Raw genomic sequence first — 21,742 nt, forward strand, 5'->3', positions numbered from 1 at the left:
TGTATGATAGAACCACCTGGGACACTTAAAAATAATGGTGCCCCATATTTGAAATCTAGGTACCCATATTTATCCACCCCCCTCTTTTTAGGATTTTATTTGAGAGAACAAGCAAGGAGGGAGGCAAGCATGAGTGGGATGGCGATGAGGGTGGGTGAGGGAGAGGGAGAAGCAGACTCCCTGCTGAGCCAGGGAGCCTGATGCAGGGCTCCATCCCAGCATCTGGCCTGAGCTGAAGGCAGACGCTTAACCGACTGAGCCACCCAGGCGTGCCCCCGCCCCCCCATTTGTTCTTTTCAAATACTGTTCTTCACCCCTAGAGATTCTGGGTTTATTGACGTGGCATTGGACCTGGCATTGGTGTTCTGAATGGTTGATTCTAATGTGCAGCCAGTATTAATAAGCACTGTGAAAAGAAGTCTAGAGGAAACAGGAAGCTCCAAAACCATCATTCTTCTCTCTTCTCAAATAAGTATAGATATAGGTAGTAGGAAGAATAAAAGAAACTTTACAAATGGATTTTTTCTCGGATCAGTTTTGTTCCCAAAGCATAGCCTTTTATAAACCCCCATTAATTTCTATCATACCAGCTCTGTTTAGAGTACATACAGAATGGCAGAGCAGGGAAGGGGCTAAAGGGGTAATGGTTATTTCTAGCTCTGCCTCCAGCATGTAGCGTGACCTTGGTAAGTCATTCACCCACCGTCTTTTCCTAAGGCCTTTATCTGGCCTTTTGTGAAGGAGAAAGTAACAAACAGTATTGCTAATATTCTTTCATCTCTTAGTATCTCTTTTTAGTAATCTGGAGTTTCTTTAAACCTCTTCTCAGGTTCTTCAGAAAGAGAACTTTAACTAGGGGTGTGTTTCAGGGAGAGAGAAGTAGTAGCCATGAAGCCAGAAGTTGGCCCATTGGCTTTAAAGTCTAGCCAGGGATTTTTTTTTTTTTTCCAGAACAATATACACCTTTATTACATGACTGAAGGTAGAGGGGAGGAAGATTTGTTTGCCTTTCGGGGCTTTGATGTTCCTCAGGTAGAACTCGGGCTCCTTGCTCTCTAGCTCGTAGCCATCTGCGCAGCCACACTGGCCTGGTCTTGAAGCCGTGCGTGCGCGAAGCTTGCCTTGCTGGAGCTGCTCCTCCAGAAGATGGCTAATTTTGGCGTTCTTTTTCCGTCCATCATATTTCTTAATTTTCCTTGATTGTTTTTTGTTTAAAATCTCTTCCTCCGGGCGCCTGGGTGGCTCAGTTGGTTAAGCGTCTGCCTTCGGCTCAGGTCATGATTCCAGGGCCCTGGGATCGAGCCCCGGCATCGGGCTCCCTGCTCGGCGGGAGGCCTGCTCCTCCCTCTCCCACTCCCCTGCTTGTGTTCCTGCTCTCGCTGTCTCTGTCTCTGTCAAATAAATAAATAAAATCTTTAAAAAAATAAATAAATAAAATAAATAAATAAAATCTCTTCCTCCTTGGGAGCTGGCGTGGCCCCCTCCTTGTGGCCCAGGGGGCAGTGCTTAGTGGGACTCCTGCTGCAGTTGGTAAGGTGCCATCAGTGAGCACGATGCAGTTCCTCACCAGGGGCTCGGTGCTGACCAGTTCGTTGGCAGAGGCATTGTAAACGACATCAGAACCCCTTGTTTTGTGGGTTCAACACTCAGAGCCCCAGGAGAAGTTCCCCACGTCCAGCCTCAAGGCAGGGTACTTCATATTGCCTCCCCGAACACAGACTGTGTGTATGCAGCGGGGGCTAATCTTAGTATTGGCAGCGGGGCGTCCCACCTCATACTTCCTCTTCTTACGGTAGGGCTTTCTCTTGCCCCGGTCTTGTGGCACCTGTGCCAGTTGTCCCGAGAGATGCCTAGGGCTCTTGGTGTTGGCTGTGAAAGAGCTAACCATGAATTTTTCCTTCTACATAGCCCTCCCTCCCCAGAATTTGATCATAAACACTAGACTTAGTTGGAAGGCTGTGGATTGGCAGAATCCAATCTAGCTAACTCTTAGTTATCACTGCCAATTGACTTAGTGGCCTCATTGCCATTCACCACTGACAGACCTCAAGGTAAATTGTTTACCTGAGATAACAAGGTACAACATTGGAAAGAGCTTCAAATTTATTTTTATTTTTTTTTTAAAGATTTTATTTATTTATTTGACAGAGAGAGAGCACACGGGCACAAGCAGGGGGAGCAGGAGAGGGAGAAGCAGGCTCCCCGCCGAGCAGGGAGCCCACTGCGGGGCTCAATCCCCAGACCCTGGGATCATGACCCGAGCCAAAGGCAGACACACTTAACCGACTGAGCCACCCAGGTGCCCTAAGAGCTTCGAATTTAGACCTCTAATAATCCTTTACCTCTGTGTGTAATTATCAGATTCATAGATTTTTGACTAGTTGGCAACTGTTTGTGTTGTTGTTGTTTTAATCTTCTCCTTAAGAGGAAGTCTTTGGTAGTAGAAGGTATTATTAATGTCTTTGTTATTGGTAGTGTTGTTGCTAACTAACCCAAACTTATCTTTTAAATACTGTTGGGGACCAAAGAAATTCAAGTATAATCTATCTATTTGTTAGACTCAATAAATGCTAGTTGTGGGGTTTAGTAAAGACTCAAGTCAATAGTTAAATATTTAAGAAGCCCTAGAGTTAATTGTTTTCTTTTTTGGGGTGTAGATTGATGCATCTGAAATTAATGATGTATGTTTTGATGTTTGAGGCATAATTATTTGGCAGCCTTAATCTAAACTAATATCCTCAAGTGATTTGCTGTATTATCCTGATACCCTTCTAGATACAACCACATTTATGACGCTGGCTGTTTTCTTGCATACCTTTCTATTTTTATAAACAAGGCTTATATTCAGCTGGTATATACAAGAATGACAAACTGTAGCCAGTGCCATATGTTAAATATTTTTGATATTATCCGATTATAACAGATAAGAATTCGCATTATATCACCTGGTCTTAGAGAATCCTTCAAGAATTGTTTTCAGGGAAAGATGTCAGTCTTGTCTCACAGTAGCTTGGCAGAGAGGGGGAGAGTCAAGAATAAGAAGTATTCTTATTTTGGTTTGGATTGTTTGAATCGGAACTATTTTTCCATTACCTTGCCTGTACTGATGAGCTTTGTGTGTTGAGGGGGTTTGGTTGAAAGTCTTTGCCTGTAAAGGGATTCTCTCAGCCAGAGCATCTACTTGGTGGCATTTGTTTTTCTAACTAGTGCACTGCCCCAGGATAGAACTGTAACAAGTAAGTAGAAGCCTCTGGAGGCTCTGTTTTTCCTAGTCAGAAACTTGTGGAAACTGGAGTAGGTATAGGTAGGTCAGAGCCTTGCCCACCTGAGCCAGTCCCATGTTTTTCACTATGTTTTATCTTTAGAATATTTGTTGAGGGCTTTTGTTTTTCACATTTATAGATTGTGTTCAACAGTAAGACAGTACTCATTGTGGATGAGAAGATAGTTCATTGGTATCAACTCATATCCTCTCTCAGACTCTAATCAGAATGTGGTTATTCTAGAATTTTTCTAGATTAAACTTGTTTCCTGGGCATAAAGTGTTAACAGCACCTCCCCCTCAAAACACACACACACACACACACACACAGACTGCACTCAAAATTTTAAAAAAAGAAAATCTGTCCAGTGTCAGGACTCCCTTTTCCATCTTACTGTCTTTAGGAAGTTACTCACCCCCAAATTCTGTTCCCTCTGATTTTGAGATGACAATTTCTTATCCGTGACATAACTTATATGTTACCCACTCTCTCTTTCTCCTGTAATAACAAAATTGCTGTGATAGCCATCCAATCAGTTTTTTAAAAAATCAGGCAATTCATTTCTAAATTGGAACTTGTTTCTTTCTAATCAGCCTTGTAATGTATTATAGACATCACTCTCAGCATTGGCTACAGAAGTGATTTAATGCTGGGTTTTAATGACTCCTTCATTAATCCTGGTATTCTGGGATTTATCACTCACTGGCCTTTGACCACTGGAAATGATGAAAACTTTGATTTCATGCATATTGGATAACACTGGCCTATTGCCGCTGGAGCCGTGAATCTTGTCTCCACAGTGGCATGTGTGATTGGGAGTGCTGCAGACGGATGGCTGCTCTCCCAGGCCATGCTCCGCTGCCGAAGGGGTGAATACGATGTCTTTATCAGCTCAGGGTGACCTCTTCCCAAGCCCGATGGATTTGAAGTAGGAGTCTGCTCTGATAGCTTCATCTCCTGGACAGATCTTGTGAAGTCAGGCTCACCTTTTCAGCTACTTCCTGAAAAATGCTTGAGTTGAGAATGTGTATTTTCATGGCTGCACCTAGAACATTTTTTTTTCTTCTAGTAAAATAAGTTTTATAGTAGGGAAAACATGTGTAAGGCTATCTAGTCCCACCTCCCTCATTTTATGAACGAGGTGGCTGAGTCCAGGAGGAGTGACACAACTAGGCCAGGGTCAATGATAATGAAAACCAGCAAGAGTGATCACCAACACACAATGCTTACTATTTGCCAAGCAGAATCTAAGTATAGTCTCTTGTTTCTTGCTCACAACAGCTTCATGAAGTAACATTCATCCGGCTGCAAGTCCAGTTTTCCATGTGACTTTTCTCTGTACTGCCTGCCTGCTGCTGCCACAGAAATGACAGTGTTGGTTGCTTTCCTGACTCTTACTGGTAGCATTGTGAGTGTCCTTGGAAGAGAGGGGCTAATTTATGTACTATGGAGTCTTGTGGCTAGAGCGTAGTACCCTAAGTAAATGTCAGGTGTGGGCCTCCCCTGCCCACCAGTGCTCAGAAGAGAGGAAGTCTCTCTACTTTGAGTCTTTACAGAGGCTCATGTATTACTGAGTGCTTCCTCGGTTAATTTTTTTAATTTACTTTTTAAGATTCATTTATTAGAGTGTGTGAGCAAGCGTGTGCTAGTAGTCAGGGGTGGGGGCGGTTTGGGCAGAGGGAGAGGGAGAGAGTCTTAAGCAGACTCCGGGCTGAGTGTGGAGCCTGACGCAGGACTTGATCTCACAACCGTGACATCACGACCTAAACCAAAACCAAGAGTCAGCCCCTCAACCGACTGTGCCACCCAGGCACCCCAGTTTATTTTGAACACATCAGTGAGTTTGTTAAAACCTCGGTCAGTGCTACATGAGGATCACATTGCAGCATCATTAAAAATGAGCCAAATTTTTTTACACAGTGTAAAACTTACTCTGGTGAGTATGGTCACTGGTGATAGGACAGTTCACCTCCTCTGGTGCCACAGGCAGCTGTCCATTCTACTTCTTATTGATTGTGCTCTTCTAGTTATTTGGTCCTATGAGCATGTCCTTGATTTTCTAGGTGTCTGATTCCCATTTTTTGTTTAATGCTACCCTGGGTCTGTGTAGAACACCTGAATCTGTAAAACAGCAGAGCCTCTCCTGTTAGTATTGTACTGCTACCCATTTGATTTTCTGATTTCTTTCCTTTTGCCTTTCTCCCTTTGTCACTGTCCCCAGATCAGCCCTGACTTAACTTAACCTTTTGTCTTTCCTTTTGAAATTTTCAACCCGATCTAATTCAAGGAGGCACTGCCCTACCTACACAGTAGTTTTGCCAGTCTCCTAGAGACAGATTTTCTTTTTGTTCAGCATGCCCCTTTTCCCGTGCATCTGGAATAACAGCTGTATTCCCACTCCTGAATAAAAGATTTTAGGAAAGTGTCTCATGGTAAAGCACCTGGACTTTTAGGCAAGTTTGAGGGTAAACTCCAGACCAGATCCATCACCAGCAAGGTGGGAGGACCAGTTTTTATGGAGTGGAGATAAGACCATATGAATGAGGATACGCCTGAATTGGTGGTGTAAGAGCGCCATTTGTATCAATTAAATGTAAGGGATTAGATAATCTGTCATTATGCTAATTCTGGGTAACAGATGGTGGAGAATTCTGCATCTTAACAGCAGTGTTCACTGTGGGGGGAATTAGCTTGCACCCAGATCAGCAGTCAAGCAGGAATTCCATTGAGAGAGACAGAGACAGAGACTACTGATGATTACATTAGTGTGTCCCTCTAAGGACATCCGCACATATGCTGGCTTTCTTGAATTTCTCCAGAGTTTACTTATTCTTACCCATTGCCCTTCCTAAGTTACCAGAACTCTTTTCTCCTATCTGTGAAGAATTGGAGGTGGTTTCTCTCCATTTGGTTAATTTAGGAAGATCAAGATTAGAAGTAGGTTAGGCAAATGTGGCTCAAAGCAATAGCATATTGCATATTTCTTCAGAGAAAAGATGCCATACAGCTGTTGAAAGTCGGGGGCGAGGCAGGGACAAGCCATCCATAGCTTTAGTTCCCACCAGGAGCTTCGATAACTGAGGATGTTTGATCCTGCCTTGGTGACACCTCTGGAGGTCTTGGGAGAAGCAGCGTAATTAGGAAGGGCTGATGGATGCGTTGATTTGTTAACAAATTCCCTTATCGCTTCTTCCCTGTTGCTTTGGCCATTGTTCCACTCCATGTACCCCACAACTCAGACCTCAGTGAATTCAGTAGCCTTCTCCGTAAGCCTTTCCTCACTGCAGGCTGTCCGTCTCCAGTTCTTCCTGCTTACCGCTGCCGGCTCTATTCCCCGTAAGTGCTGTTTTCCTATGACTTTACCTCAAGAGCTAGCTCCGATTTTCACAACTATATTCAGTTCAGCCCCCCTACTGTCTTCTTCTCTCCCCTCATTCTCAGCACACAGCCTCATTTCCTGCTTTATGGAAAAAATACAGGCTTATCTAGGAAATGCTCTAACCTGGTTCTCACATCTCCACACTTGTCTTTGCCCTGCTTGCTTTCTTACCTCCTTCCTGCCTTCCCATCTCCATGGAAGATTTCAGCCTCTTACTTTCCAGACTAATTTTTCTACATACATCCTCTGAATTCTCTCTTTTGGTCTCTTAGGAATTTTGTGCTATCAGTTATCCCTTTTCTTTTTAACTAACTTTTAAAAATTATCCTCCAGTCTTCTCTTTTTATTGTAGCTGCTTTCCTTCTTCTTGTCTTCTCTTCCCAGCCAAGTTAATTAAAAGAGTTAAAAGAAATTTTAATTGTCTCCATTTGCTCTTCATCCCTGTACCATCTGCTTTGAGCCCGCCACATCATTGAAACTGAGCTTACCTAGGAGACCAGTGCTTCCCTTAAGGACACTTCTCAATCCTTGCTTACACTTGATCTCTGTAGTATTTAAAACTTACCACCATTTTTTTTTTTTTTTGAAAAATTTTCTCTTTTCTTTTAGTATGCATACTTGACTGGATTTCCTTCTACAATTCCGATGACTTCTCTTCAGTCTGCTTTTGAGTGCTCCTTAAATATTTGTGCTTTCCAGGCTTCCATCTTGTCTTCTTATCCCACCTCAGTCTCCATGGGTGATCTCATTCATCCCATTGCTTCAATTTTCAGGTAGATGTTACTGATTCCCAAACCTAGGTCTCTAGCCCAATTCTTTCTGTCAGGCTTTCCCCACCAATATATCCAAGTACTTACTGCACCTTACTTCTTAAATACCAAAACTCAGTATGGCTAAAACTGAGCTCATGTTCTCCCCTTTAAAAAGCTATTCCTTCCCTGGAATGATCCCACATCTTGATTGATGGTGCCACCATTTAGTCAGTCTTCTGTTCCGCTAATCCAAAAGTGTCATCTTTTTCTCCTCCTCTCTCACTCTCCATACCTGATTATCTGCTGGTATATATTAAGTTCATTCCAGCCTTTTTCTCCTCACTGCCTGGTTTATGCCGTCTCCTTACTGGTCCTAACTCCCTTCTGATCCATTTTCCACACTAGTGCCACAATTGGCTTTCTGATAACAAATCTGATTGTTATTCTCCTGCTTAAAAGTCTTCATTAATCATCCACAGCCTCTAGGATTAATACAAACCCGTGACCTGGCCCTTGCTTAACTCTCCATGTTTATACTTAATATTCCCTGGCTTTCATCCATCATTTCTGTAAAAAACAAAAACAGCTTAAACTCACTGTTCTTGAAGTTATTCTGCTCTCTCTGTCTGGAACATACATTGCTCCTATATAGCTCCTACTCACTTTTAGCATTTTACACCTTAGGGAGGCTTTACCTTAGGAACCCTGCCCAAACAAGACCCTAACTGGGCATCTGTATATGTGCTTCATCAGCACCCTGCACTTACTTACTGTAAGGCACACGACACTGACAGCACTAGGTCACAGATCTCTCTTTCTTTATTCCCAGTGCATACTGCAGTTTTTGCCACATCCGGGGTCTTTGAGAGAACCAATGCCCAGATACCTTCCATGACTCCCCATGCTTATCTCCTTTCTAGACTCCCCTGGGTTAGACCTGAAATGCAGATGTTCCATGTCCATTCTCACATGGACCCATTGAGAATTTTAGCTTTGTCTGGGACCCTAGAGGTTCTTCACTTCAATCCCCTTGGTATGATAGCACAGAAAAATGGGACTTAAAGGTAAATGTCTTTTGTCAGGTTTCTCCCAATTAAAGCCAGAATTGGTCTCATGATTGCAAATCTAAACAAAATGCAGCATCGTTTATATGTAATCCCTAAACTGCACCTTTTCCTTAGGCCACACGAACATAACATGTTTGTTTTACTTTGCTACTTTGGTTTATTTTTTTTTTTTCTTTCTGGTCTATCCAGCAGGTTAATTCTTTAGTACATGATGTACCAGGTACTCTTGGTACTGGGCATAAAGTAATGAATACTATAGAGAGAGAAATCTGTCTTTTGGGTGGGAACTTATATTCCAGCGGTGGCAAACAAATAAAATAGAATATGTAGAATTATGTAGATGGTCAGAAGTGCTATAGAGAAAATAAAGCTAAGGAAGGATAGAGGAGGTATTCCAAGATTAGAAGGAGGCACATTTTCAGTAGGTACTCAGGCCTCACTGATAAGGTGACAGGAGCAAAGACCTGAATGAAGTGAAGAAGCAAGTGGTATGAAGGCAAAGAGAACAGCAGGGACAAAGGTCTTGTGGTGCAAGTGTACCTGGATAGAAAGAATGCCTTGTGGCTGGAGCAGGGGGAGCAAGGGTGGGGGCAGTGAGAGATGAGGTCAATAAGAACAGGAAGGGGGATAGCTGACCATGTATGTTCTTGTAAGCCACTCTAAGTCTCTGGCTTTTACAATGAATGAGATAGGAGCCATTGTGGAGTTTTGAGCAGAGGAGTAATGGCAAGTTTTGTTGACTTTAATCTTTTTTTTTTTTATTCTTATGTTAATCCCCATACATTACATCATTAGTTTTAGATGAAGTGTTCCATGATTCATTGTTTGTGCACAACACCCAGTGCTCCATGCAGAATGTGCCCTCCTCAATACCCACCACCAGGCTAACCCATCCTCCCACCCCCCTCCCCTCTAGAACCCTGTTTGTTTTTCAGAGTCCATCGTCTCTCATGGTTCGTCTACCCCTCCGATTTCCCCCGCTTCATTCTTCCCCTCCCGCTACCTTCTTCTTCTTCTTCTTCTTCTTTTTTTTTTTTCTTAGCATATATTGCATTATTTGTTTCAGAGGTACAGATCTGAGATTCAACAGTCTTGCACAATTCACAGCGCTTACCAGAGCACATACCCTGGTCTATCACCCAGTCACCCCATCCCTCCCACCCCACCCCCCACTCCAACAACCCTCAGTTTGATTCCTGCGATTAAGAATTCCTCATATCAGTGAGATCATATGATACATGTCTTTCTCTTTTTGACTTATTTCACTGTTGACTTTAATCTTCAAAGGATTATTCTGGATGAGGATTATTCTGATTGAGAATGGAGTTTAGAGTCTTTGGTGCTTTTGTTTTCTTTTTAGTAAGCTCAAGTTCTATTGACTTTTTCTTTTTTACCTTTTGAAGTCATTACAGATTCACAGAAGTTGCAAAAGTGTACAGCAGTCCATCCCATGTACCCTTTAGCCAGTTCCCCCCAATGGTTATAACTTACATAACTATAGTAAAACAAAGTCAGGAATGTGGCGTTGGTGCGGTGTGTGTGTGTGCCATTTTATCACGTGTAGATTCATGTGCCCACCATCACAATCAAGACAGAAAACTGTTCAGTCTTCAGAAGGATCTCCCTTGTGCTACTACCACACCTTTCCGCTCCCAACATCCATGACAACCATTAATCCATTTTCCATCTCTATAATTTTGTCATCTCAAGAACATTATATAAATGGACTCCTACAGTGTGTGATCCATTGAGGTTGACCTTTTTCATTTAGCATAATGCCTTTGAGAGCCGTCTGAGTTGTGTGTGTCAGTAATTTTTCCAGTCTTTTTATGAAACTAGAGGCAGGTTGTCATGGTGGAAGGATGCTTGTTTTATGACTTGAGACCTGAGTTCTAGTCCAGGTCAGTCACTAAATAGTTTGCTAATCTGAGATTCAGAGACATTACAATCTGTAAGATGAGAGAATTGGAGTAGAACACTAAGGCCCTTTCAGCTCTAAACTCTGTAGTTATAATGAATGAAGTATTTCTGAAATTTCCTTATAGTCTATAGTAATGAAGTCTACCTCTCTTGTTAATATTTACTGTGCAGTAATCTTATATAGTCTCATAGGACTACTCAGGAAACATCTCATAATTATTTTATTGACATGTTGCTGCTACTTACATTACTCAAGTGTAAGCTTGATAGGCCAAAATAGTACTTGACAAACTATGTAAATGTAAAGGGTGAGTCTTTGATTTTTTCACTATGTTCAATGATAAGATCAGTAAACCTCCTACTCTACCTAATCTAGTGAGCCTCAGAGATTCAAGAAATGTAATAAATTCCTGTTAAATGTCAGTTCTACTCTTGAATCAGTTCTTTGAACACATTTCTGCTAGTGAGCAAAGGCAGTTTCTTGCCATTGAAAGAAGTACTTAGCCAAAGTATAAGGAACTTAGCTGGTGAAGAATCCAAAATTGGTCTTTAGTTTCCTTGGTAGAAAATATACCATATATGTATATACTTTTATTTGCTCATCCCTCTGTCCTCTTTTTTAATACTCCAGAATATTTGGGCAATGCATTATATATTAAAGAAATAGTGGACATTAAACAGTTGAATAGAATAAATATTTGTCAAGAATAAGTAAATATTTGTCGAGAATAAGTAAATTTGTCAAGCAGCCTGGCCTCCCACCCTTTTCCATCATTTTTTGTACGCACAGAAAGAATAGGGCTATTATAGTCCCTAGTAGAAGGATTGGAAGAAACTGTGCCTCCTACCACAGTATTCTACAAACCATAACCAGGAATGTATATAAACATACCTTAGTGTTTATATACTTACTGAAATGATACATAATCTACTTTGCCTTGAATGTTATCAGCTAGTGCTATATAAAAATACTGGTAGAAAGATTATCAAACATGTATGACTATTGATCAGTAATTGCTAGTTCATTTTTAAATTATGTTCTAGCTCACATATATTCTAATCCATTTTATAGAGCATTTAGATCTGCTCTCTTTATTTTATAGATACAGAAACTGGTACAGGCTTAGCTCCTTCACAAGAGTTTAAACAGCCAGAGAGCTGGGGTAAGAACTGAGATCCTCTACCCTGAATCACTGCTCTGTGCCATGAGTTCTTTCTGAAACAAGCTCATAATTGCTCTCTATGGCCACAAAGGGCTGGAGGAAGTGGGAAACATTAAGTGGCTTTCACTATTGAAGAAAAATATAAATGCTGTGTGTAATTTCTCTCGTCGGTTGAAGGAGAACTGATCGTTTATTCTTAACATTTCTTTTTTTATCATATTCATTTGTTTTACTATGTTATTCTGTCTCTTCACTCATTTTTTATAATTTAGATGAAGACTTTGCCCTCTTAAGGTGTTGATGTGAGATAATGCCTTATGTTAGAACCTCCTTTAAAAAACAGAAACAAAACTCTGCCACACCATGAATGTGTTTTTTAGAAAGTTAGTTTCCTATTGTGTGCATTTTGGAAAGCAAACAGACCAAACAAACTAAGCTAAAATGGAATGTTTTAAGTTCCTAAAGATACGAAATTGTTTTAACTGGTAAGCATTTTACCACCTCTCATTTATTTTTTCCATTAAGATGATTGTAGTTGGGACATCATTTTTGTTTAGAAACTCAAATGAAATAACTAGTAGAATATCTCTTTCACTAACATTAGACCTTCTTTACATTTACCTTGTTCATTCATCCTTAGAAGCCTTATAATTGATCCCTATACCTGAATATAATAGTATTTTTGTAAAGGCATAGGTACATGTTTTCATGACTTTAAGATATTCATTCGCCTTTCATATTGCACACTTTAATATGTTTATGGACATTCCTAAACTGACTTTTATTCTCTTGATGGCAATATCCTCAAAGCCATCCTTACTTTACTGCTCATCTTCTCCTGCACTTCTGTTTTTCCTTAGCAAGTGGCTGGAACTGTTGGGTTACAGGTTGGTTGGGGAACCTCACAGAGGATCCAGGGTTCAGGTACAGATCATACCAATAAGTCCTTACCCAGCTAGTAGTGAGGGCAAGATAGAGTTGTCCTCCCTTACACTAAGTACCTAAGCAAAAAGTTAAAGTTTAGTGCTGCCCAGCCACCAGCCCTGGACCTGTGATGGGGTGAGATGTGGGTGATACAGTGGGACTCTGGGAAGAGAGCACCTTATATGGCCTTTATAGGGCCTACAGACTTCTGCAAGCCTTACTAGGGCACCTGCCTCTCACCCTAGGCCTTGGCTCCCAGGTTTCCTGGTTTAGAGGCCACTGACCTATATAACCCATGCTTAGGGACTTTTTCTTTAAACTCTTGGGACTGCATCTTCATGATGTCAGTTAAATCCATTAAGATGTTGTTGGTTGTAAGGAACACCAACAACTCTGTCCTAAAAAAGAGGAGGATATGGGAAGTTATGAGGAGCTAAGAGAACTGACCTAAGGCCAGAGTGTCAGACTTGGAAAATAGATGGGGATCAGGGCACCTCCAAAGGGGCAGGAAGCAGGAAAATTGTCTTTACTTTGATGCTGTGTGGCTAGAACGCCATCACCACCTGCATGGGGTGCTGCCCCAAAGGCAAGACACCATTGTAAATGAATTCTGACTGCCACTTCTCCGTGGCATCACTCCCAAGGCAGGAGCATTTAACTGACAGAGCCGCTGTCAGCATGTCCGTGCACTGGCTGCTAGGGGCGGGGTCAAGGGTAGGCATCTGATGATTTTCATCTTACGTGGTAGAAAGCTCCAACAGTGGAATATTGCCCTCTTTTGAAAGGGGGATGGCATCTTACATCCATTCTCTAACATGGGAATATTTGTCTTTCAAACATGTGTATAAAAACCATGGACAAAAAAATGGAATGACTATGATCATCTTTTGTAGCAGGACCTCTTCTGGGTCAGTGAATTGATTCCTGAGTCTAGGACAGTGGTAGGAGAAGGAGCCCCCTGAGTGACTGGACAAATTCAGTGAATGCCCTCCACTATTCCTGGGGGAGAGAAGTCTGAGGACATTCTCACCGCACACCTCTGTCCATGCTCCTTTTGCTGCTCTTTTGCAAAATGTTCATTTCTCAAGGGAAAGAGGAGCGGAGAAAATCGGGGGTGAAGAAAGCATATTTATGTCTACAATGTATATTTCTACCTTGTGTTGGAATATATATTGAGAGAAAAGTCATCACACATTTTGAATAATTTCTCCCCGTCCCCCAGAAAAAAAGTCCTCCAAATGCCCAGACAACAATTATTATAAGTAAATAATTATAGTAATTAAATGTTTCATATATATATTTTAGCTAACAGTAATAGAATGATCAATTTATAATAGGTAGCTAGATTATTTTTAATGTTCTGATAAGTTTTTAATGGATTAAGGGCATCTTGGATAATTCATGTACACAAAATACTCCTGTTTTATAAAATTTTTTTTTTTTTTTTAATTAGAAAGGGAGGGGCAGACAGAAAGAAAGAATCTTAAGTAGGCTCCACACCCGGCGTGGAGCCCAATGCAGTGCTCAGTCTCAGGACTCTGAGATCATGACCGGAGCCGAAATCAAGAGTCAGATGCTCAACCAACTGAGCCACCCAGGTGCCCCCTATGTTATAGAATTTTTAAAGGACAGCAGTACCATAAAGGGAAATAGGCTGAGAATCTGAAGGATCTTAGATGCCCATTGTGGTGGTGCCAGTCTCTGTGTTTCTTTAGACAACCCATTTAAAAATGTTCAGTTTCTCTCTGGGTCTGTCTTCATGTGTCTATGGAGGTTATTGGATTTGTTTATCTCTTTGGGCACTTTTTGCTCAAAAATTATATGACTCAGTTATTACTTTGTTTTCATCCAACGCCCACAGAACACCCTGGGAACTCGAGTGAAATCAGTCAGCTAGCCAATAAATATTTATTGGGTGCCTACTAAGTGTTTGGCAGTTAGACAAGATATATATACGAAGGGAGATAATAAGATACAGCAGTGCAAAGATGAGTGCAAAATGAGCAGCATAGCCAACAGCATAGAGACTGGGAGAGTGCAGGGCTCTTGCTTGGCAGTGAAAAGGGCTGAGATTGAGCAGAAGATTGAGAAGCGATTAATGGACTAGGTTTAGAGAGGCATATGAGGCTCTGTTGCAGATTACCTTTAATATTCTATTACCCTATTATTTGTGGCACTGTTTAGCCAAAGGAAAACCAAAATTGGAATAAAAAAATGGGCTTCTAATCATGGCTCTGCCACATAGAAACAGGATTGCTTGTGGTAAGTCTGAATTGTTTACTATTTGTACATACCACTGTGTGCATCGCAAGCAGGAGTAGGTTAATGTGTTAAATACCTGTCCTATAGTAAACTTGCAGTAGATGTTCTTTAAATCTGAAATTATCTTTTGAGTGAAAATCAAGGAAATTGTTCTGTCATCTGATGTTTACAGCATGGGGCTTGGGTAAGGTGATTAGCAAGATCCTCTTCATCACTGAAATGCCAAGTCTCTGTGTAGCCTTTCTTGGTTGTAACTGTCACTCGTGACCTTTATAAACTTTTGGTGCTTCACGTTTCTCATCTGTAAAATAGGGATGATAAGAGTTCCTAATTCCTCAGGATTTTGTGACCAATGTAGAATAGTACTTTAAAAGGTCAGTCTTCCCTCCTTCCCTCTAACCGTTTGGTTTCTCCTAACCCTCTCCTCCTCCTCCTCCTCCCCCCTTCTCTCCTTCCCCCCTCACCCCTTTTCCCCCTCCACCCCCTTCTTCTCTCCTTCCCCTCCATCATCATTTCATATATGATAACTTAATATTGTCTCCATATTGAAAAAGGTCTCTGTGATTGTGGTGGGTTTGAGAATGAGGATCGCACTCGAGGCCTGTGCTTTAAGGGGCTTCAATTGACCATGTTTAGAATTGGTTGACATTGCAAGGAAACTAGGGAGGCTGTTGTAAGCAGTCGAGGTGAGAGACAGTGGGAACCACAACTGGGAGAAGGAAAAGAAAGCATTCATGAGAGAAACGTTGGAAATTTGAGTTCAAAGTTTTGACAACTAATTTTATGTGGAAAAAGAGACAACAGGCCTGGGTGACTGGGAGTATGATGGCCCTACAGTTAGAATTAGAGATGTTAGGAGAATGAGCTGATTTAGTAGGTTTTAGAAACGCTTAATCTGGGGAAGGGAGTTTTATTTTTGAAATGCTGAGTTTTACTTGGTGATGAATCATATGAATTCACATGTCCTGCAAATAGTTGGAAATGTAACTGCATGGCATATTTAGCATTGAGGGGACCAACTTGGCTGGATTGGAAGTACATATTTGTTAGACAGTTTACTTTCTTCAAGCTGGATTCAGTATTTAATTGCTTAGTTGTTTTGGAAGGATCTGTTTGTGTCCTGGGAAAGAAGCATGCTTGTCCAATAGAGGGAGTGTCACTTTGGGTACATACTCTATGCTCTGTCCTATAGTATAAGGGAGATTCAGGAAAGTCCATGCAGTTTCTGTCATGAAACACATTTTTTTTCTTCACTGTTTCTCTTCTATCTTATTTTGAGGGAGATCGGGGAAAATCTTAGGTATTTGAAGGTGGGCATTGTTTTATTGCCACTTATATTTAATATGCCCCTCCTACTTCATCCAGTGGTCATCACTGTCCTTACTGTCTCAGATATGACTGGTAAGTTCAGTGAGACTCAGAGGAGCTGGCAAAATGGAGTATAATACCACAGATTTCCTTGTCTTAGAAAGCCGTAACCATGATATTGCTGAGTAAATGAAACTATCATGTAAGAGGTGGCAATAAGATTACAGCACTGCAGAAATCCTGGGGGCAGAATAAAATTGTCTATTTAGTAAGCATAACTATTTTATATAACTATTTGATGTTATGCTTCTTCCCCTGCCTTTTCTAAATCACTTTGACCCATATTTTTCAGCACTATTCTCTCCACTAGCCAGAGTTATATAGCGGGTTAGATGTTTAATTCTGCTGCTTCCAAGTATATTTCCATCTTATTTTCCTCCTCTGTTCGGGAGATCAAGAGTAGGTATGACCTCATGTGGCGCATGAGTGGGAATAAGGGAATGGGTATGATATGGCTCAGAGACACCTTGGAGTAGAAAATTAGCTATTCTGGACAGGTTGAATATGAAGTGACATCTCTTCATCACCCACTTTTGAAACCCTGGTCTCCAGATATCTTTGCTTTTATTTCTTTTCTTCCTAAACTGAAGAGTACTATCGGTTGCTCAGTGGGACATGGCCTCTGAAGCTAGAGAGGCTTTTGTCAGTGCTCAGGAGTAAGCCTATTATCAATAATGAAGTTTTGATGGATGTGTGCTGTGGGGATTTAAGGATTTATCTGTCTGCAAAGCAGTAATTTATTCATTGAATGATTTTTTTTTCTTTTTTTTTCCCCTCCATCTTCCCTTTCTCCTTCTCTCCCTCCCTCATTCCCTCCGTCCTTTCTTCATTTCTGCCAGTCTGCCAGTTTATGGGTCTCCTTTGGTTTCATTCAAATTGTGTATCATTTTGAGTTCTTCAAATTGAAGTCCATCCCCATCAGTCTTCATTCTTCCTCTCCATATCCCCCTCCTGCTGAGGAAGAATGATTAGGTTTCATTAAAGTACAAAGAGAAGACAGAGTCGTTCCAAGAGTTCTTGACTTTCATATCTCAACTCCAGTCTCTAGAAAATGCTCTCATCGACAGAACAGTTGTGTTTAGAGCCTGTACATCTTCTGAATGTTCATTAAATGTGAACTAAAACTTACTGGAGAGTTGCGTTCAGAAGAGTGGGGTTTCTTTGTTTTGCTTTTGTTTTGTTTTGTTGCTTAATTTGCTTCTAAGGGTGTTCAGATCAGTCTCATTCCATACTTGCCCATTCTTCAGTCTGGCTTTCTGGGGTCATGCTTCTCTGGGGGTCACGCTGTGTCTTATGTTCCACATAACTACAGCTGGGTTGGTGGGTCTCTGAGTCAGGAGCAAGGATGTCCTCTCCGAAGACTCCAGGTGCCTTAATACAGCCCTTGGTAATCATTGGTTTTCTCCCTCATTTTACCCTAGTCTCTGGCTGAGCCTTTCTAGGGACTTCAAGGCATTTGAATCTTCCTCTTTGTTTTCAATTTGTGTCATGAATTCTGGGAAAATGTCTAGCCACTCTTGAGATCCTTTGGTGGTCATCCTGGTAATAGCACTTTTTAAATGAAAAAAGGGAGCCTTTAAAGGTTAAAAGATTAAAAAAAAAATCATTTTAGTTATTTTTAGAATTCCATTATTTCAAAGGGGGAGTGAAAAATAGGGAAATCTATAAAGGATGTTGTGTGCCACCTCAGATGTTGCTAATTATTGATGCTTCTAAAACAATCTCCTGTCTACATATGCTGTTTAGTTATGTGGGAAGTGCCTCTTGGATGTGTTTTAAGAAAAAAAATGGGGGGGGGGGAATTATTCCAGATTCATGAGACCTCAGTCAGTGGAGATTGGAGGATAAAAGACACTGAGTGGGAGGGGCAATGTGTTACCCCTTGGAGTAGTCATCATAACTGGGTTTTGGAAGCTACCTGTTGCTCTATAAGACTTTTTCCTGGTTTGAGGCCTAGTTGAAAAACAGTAACATGATAAAAGAGACCTATTCATTGCCCATTGTCTGTAGATGCCTCTCATCTAGAATTTCACTCTCGCCCTTTATAGCCTATTTTGTCAGCCTATAAAAACCAAGTCTGTCTCAAGACTGCAATTGTCAGGTTCCTGCCTCAAAGGGCATGGATAATAGAGGTCTTAGTGTGAACTTGTAAAGAAGATCTAAAGGGAGCCTAGCTTTTGGGCCTGTTAGCCATTAATCATTTTCCCCACTTCTGCACTAGCTTTTAGAGTGCAGAGCCAACCATATGAGTACAGGCAGACCTAATATTCTAAAGAAAATAGCTTTCTAGTCCTTGCTGCTTTCTACCTTCTCACCAAATCCTATGGTGACCTCTCTCGTTGCTTTTCTCTTACCTATTTGCAAAGAAAGACATCAGTACCCTGTAGCTTCTCTGGTTCCGCCCCACAGTAGAACATCCCTGTATAGCCGAGGAAAAGTGAGATGAGCCATCTGGTATGTTAGAAATCAATATTGGAACCCTGTCAGCTGGGGATCTCCATCCCAGCACTTGTGAGGAAGCCTGTCTTTATGGCAAAGGTACAGCCAATGTGAAAAGGCTGTGAAGGCCATTTTCTGGCTTTAAGACATTGGAGTCTTTGAGTGTCATGGGTGACAGAGGGCCAGGCTACATGCCTGAGGTCTTGTCGGATCCATGTTCTCACAGTGACTAGCCATGGGGTGCATGTTGTGCTTGGTTTATGAAATTTGACTACAAGGCCTTGAAGTTATTGTAAAGACGTTGTATGGAAAACAACGTATGTGTGGGGATTGCATGCACACATATGAGATATGAACCTCTGATCTAGACAATATGACTTTTGTGAATGAATTGAGTTGTTAATTATCTTTCAACCCTTTCTTTTGCCTTGACTGGAATATAGTATAGAGGCATTTCTTTATAGGCTTACATTTTTCTGAATGTGTCCATGTGTATGTTTGCCCTGAGGAAAATATTCTGCTTTTGCAATCTCCATGGACACCTCAGTGACTGATAAAATGTAGATGTTTTCTAAGTGGAAAATGTTAAGGTCAAACAGCTAGATGAAGGTATGTGAGCCAGAGCCATTGAGTTATCTGTTATCCCTATTCAGATGGAGAATGAAGGGGGGGGTGTGCAGGCATGTGCGCAAGTGTGTGAGTTATGGAATTACTCTCTCTGCCCAGTCTTGAAATACTTATCCATGTAACCCAGGTTCTGTTTTATCAAGTAATGCATTCTCTTTAAGTGAGCTCTACTGTTAGGACCAAATCATGAAAGTCACAAAATGTGTGAGTGAGACCGTGTATGTGTGTATATAGTAAAGGTCTTCCTATAAATAAACTATTAAGGATAATGGAAGCCAGGTTTCTGTCAGAAAGGAAGTACAAATATGGAAAGGAAGAAAATGAAAATGAACCCTGTAGTGTTGGAGTGGGATTGTGGGTATCTTTGTGAACTCATGGTATGTTGGTTCAGGTTCTCTAAAAAGCTGATGCCAAGACAGAATTAGACATGAAAGAGATTAACTAGGGGAAACCCTTGGGTGGGAAAATGGGAAGGGAGCTGAAAGAAGCTGGGAGTGCCATCAGACTGCAGTGCAGTCCTAATCTCTGTGGCAAAGGGTGGGAGGAAAGGAAGGTTGAATTGGAAAAGTCTAAGCTCTCCAAGTTCTAAGAGAGTTACCACCAAGCCAACAAGGAGTCCTCAAGCCCAAGTTGCCATCAGAGGAGTCCCACATCTCTCAGCAATAGGCCTGCCTTAGTATCTGCTGTGCTCAGGCAAGCAGCAGCTGGTGGGAAGCATAGCCTTGGCTGAAACAGTGATGGATTTCAGAGCACAGCAGCTGGGACTGTCAGTCAATTACACTTCCTGCAGTCAGAGATCGGAGAGGCACATTTTCATGACTGCCGCACATGGTTTTCAGTAGTTATAGATTGATATAGAAATAAACGTATAGAAATAAAGATGTAAATGTGGGCTATTTAGATAAATGGCTAATTTCAGAGCTGCAGAAAACCGTACAAGATAAGCCTGGAACATGTAGTTATACCAGAAAGCAAAGAAGTGCTCAAGGAATGATGGGGGTGGGGACATGTCCACTGGACACAGAAACCAGCTTGACATGGCTCCTCCTGGGCAAATTGGGAACAATTTTAGTATCACAACAAATAATGATAGTAGTGGATTATGACTTTAAATAAAATGACATTCCATGATATTGATATAATTAAATAAATGAATAACTTGGGAATTTGAGGGATAAAAATCACATAATTCAAAGGGTCTCCTCAAAAAATACCTATCAATCATAAAGAGGAAAAGAGTAACTTTACAGTGGAAAAACTATGCTAATCAAGTGATCAAAGTGAACATTATCAGTAAATTGTACATTTCATAGGAGGCCAAGGGAACAATACATCTATCACTTCTGTGATATTTCTGCCAAAGATGCATAATTTGCATCTGATCACAAAGAAACATCAGACAAACCAAAAAAACTGGCCTGTACTCTTCAGAAGTGTTAAGGCCATGGGGTATAGCCTAAGAAAGATTGTGGAACTGTTGTAGACTAAGGAAACATGGATCCTTTTTCCCCCTAATTATTCTATCGGAATAATTGACAACGTTTAAGTAGTAAATTTGTGGATTAGATGGTAGTAATGTGTCCTTATTGGTATCCTGGTTCTACTCACTATTTTTTGATTTTGTAGGAAAATATCCTGGTTTACAGGAAATGCATACTGAAGGTTTTGGGGGTGAGGGTATAACAGGTGGGTTACTCCCTCGCAAATGGATCAAAGAAGGATGGCATGTTCTTTGTTACATACAGTACGTCCAACTTTTCTGTAAGTTTGTTTCAGAATTACACACATACACACCAGTTAAGTAATCAAGATGATCTTAGACAGTTATCTGACCTATCAGTGTGTTGCTATTCCAGTCTTGGGGTAGGGGTTAGGCGTGGGGAAGGCAGGCAAAAATGTGACCAGTTATAAACTACTATAATTAAAACCTACTTTTTAAGAATCCTCTTCTCCTGCATGGTGATAGAATACCTGTTCACCATGTTGGCAGAGTATACTACCCCATGATTTCGAAGGTATCTTATAATGGGAAAGTATGAGCTTTTTGCAACCTGCTTGCTGGGGAAACAAGTGGACAGGGAAGATGTCAACTATGTGAAGACCTTTTGAGAAAGCCCGTATGTGAGGCCTAAGTTGTTTGTATCAGGGACACCTCATCATGCCTGATGGCAGTGGTTCGCTTTTACCAGAACCTAAACTTCTTAGTTTGGAGAAGCATTTCAGTCCCAGCACTAATTCTTTGTGTTTGTAGCTGATACAAAGATGATTTCCTGTTAGACTTCCAAGGCTGTTAGGTCCTTTTTTGTATGCTGATTATGAATTATCCATTTGAGCCAGACATATGCAACTGGAGTAGAATTACTGATACACTCAAGAAAGCAGAACTTATAAATTTGTCTAAAGCAGCCTAATGCCATGGCACATAATTTAATGTTCTCTTTTTTCCACTGGGCGACTGATCAGTGCACCCGTGTCAAGTTCTGAGCCATCTTTGGCCAAGGGGAAAGTCTCCTGACCTTTCATTAGTAGCCAAAAGAAATGAATGAGAGAGTCAAATCCATGGATCTAGGCTAATTCC

General features: G+C 41.2%; 1 protein-coding gene and 1 pseudogene across 1 annotated transcript in view; one reads left to right on the plus strand and one right to left on the minus strand.

Moving 5' to 3' along the window:
• The window catches only part of SND1 (staphylococcal nuclease and tudor domain containing 1), a 407,329-nt gene that overhangs the window by 195,174 nt on the left and 190,413 nt on the right, over positions 1-21,742 (plus strand). The gene's annotated exons all lie outside the window — the stretch shown is intronic.
• On the minus strand, positions 297-17,636 carry LOC118021248 (annotated as a pseudogene).

This window comes from Mirounga leonina, unplaced genomic scaffold (genome assembly GCF_011800145.1).
Source record: "Mirounga leonina isolate KUSES-001 unplaced genomic scaffold, KU_Mleo_1.0 Mir_174, whole genome shotgun sequence".
Taxonomy (NCBI): Eukaryota; Metazoa; Chordata; class Mammalia; order Carnivora; family Phocidae; genus Mirounga; species Mirounga leonina.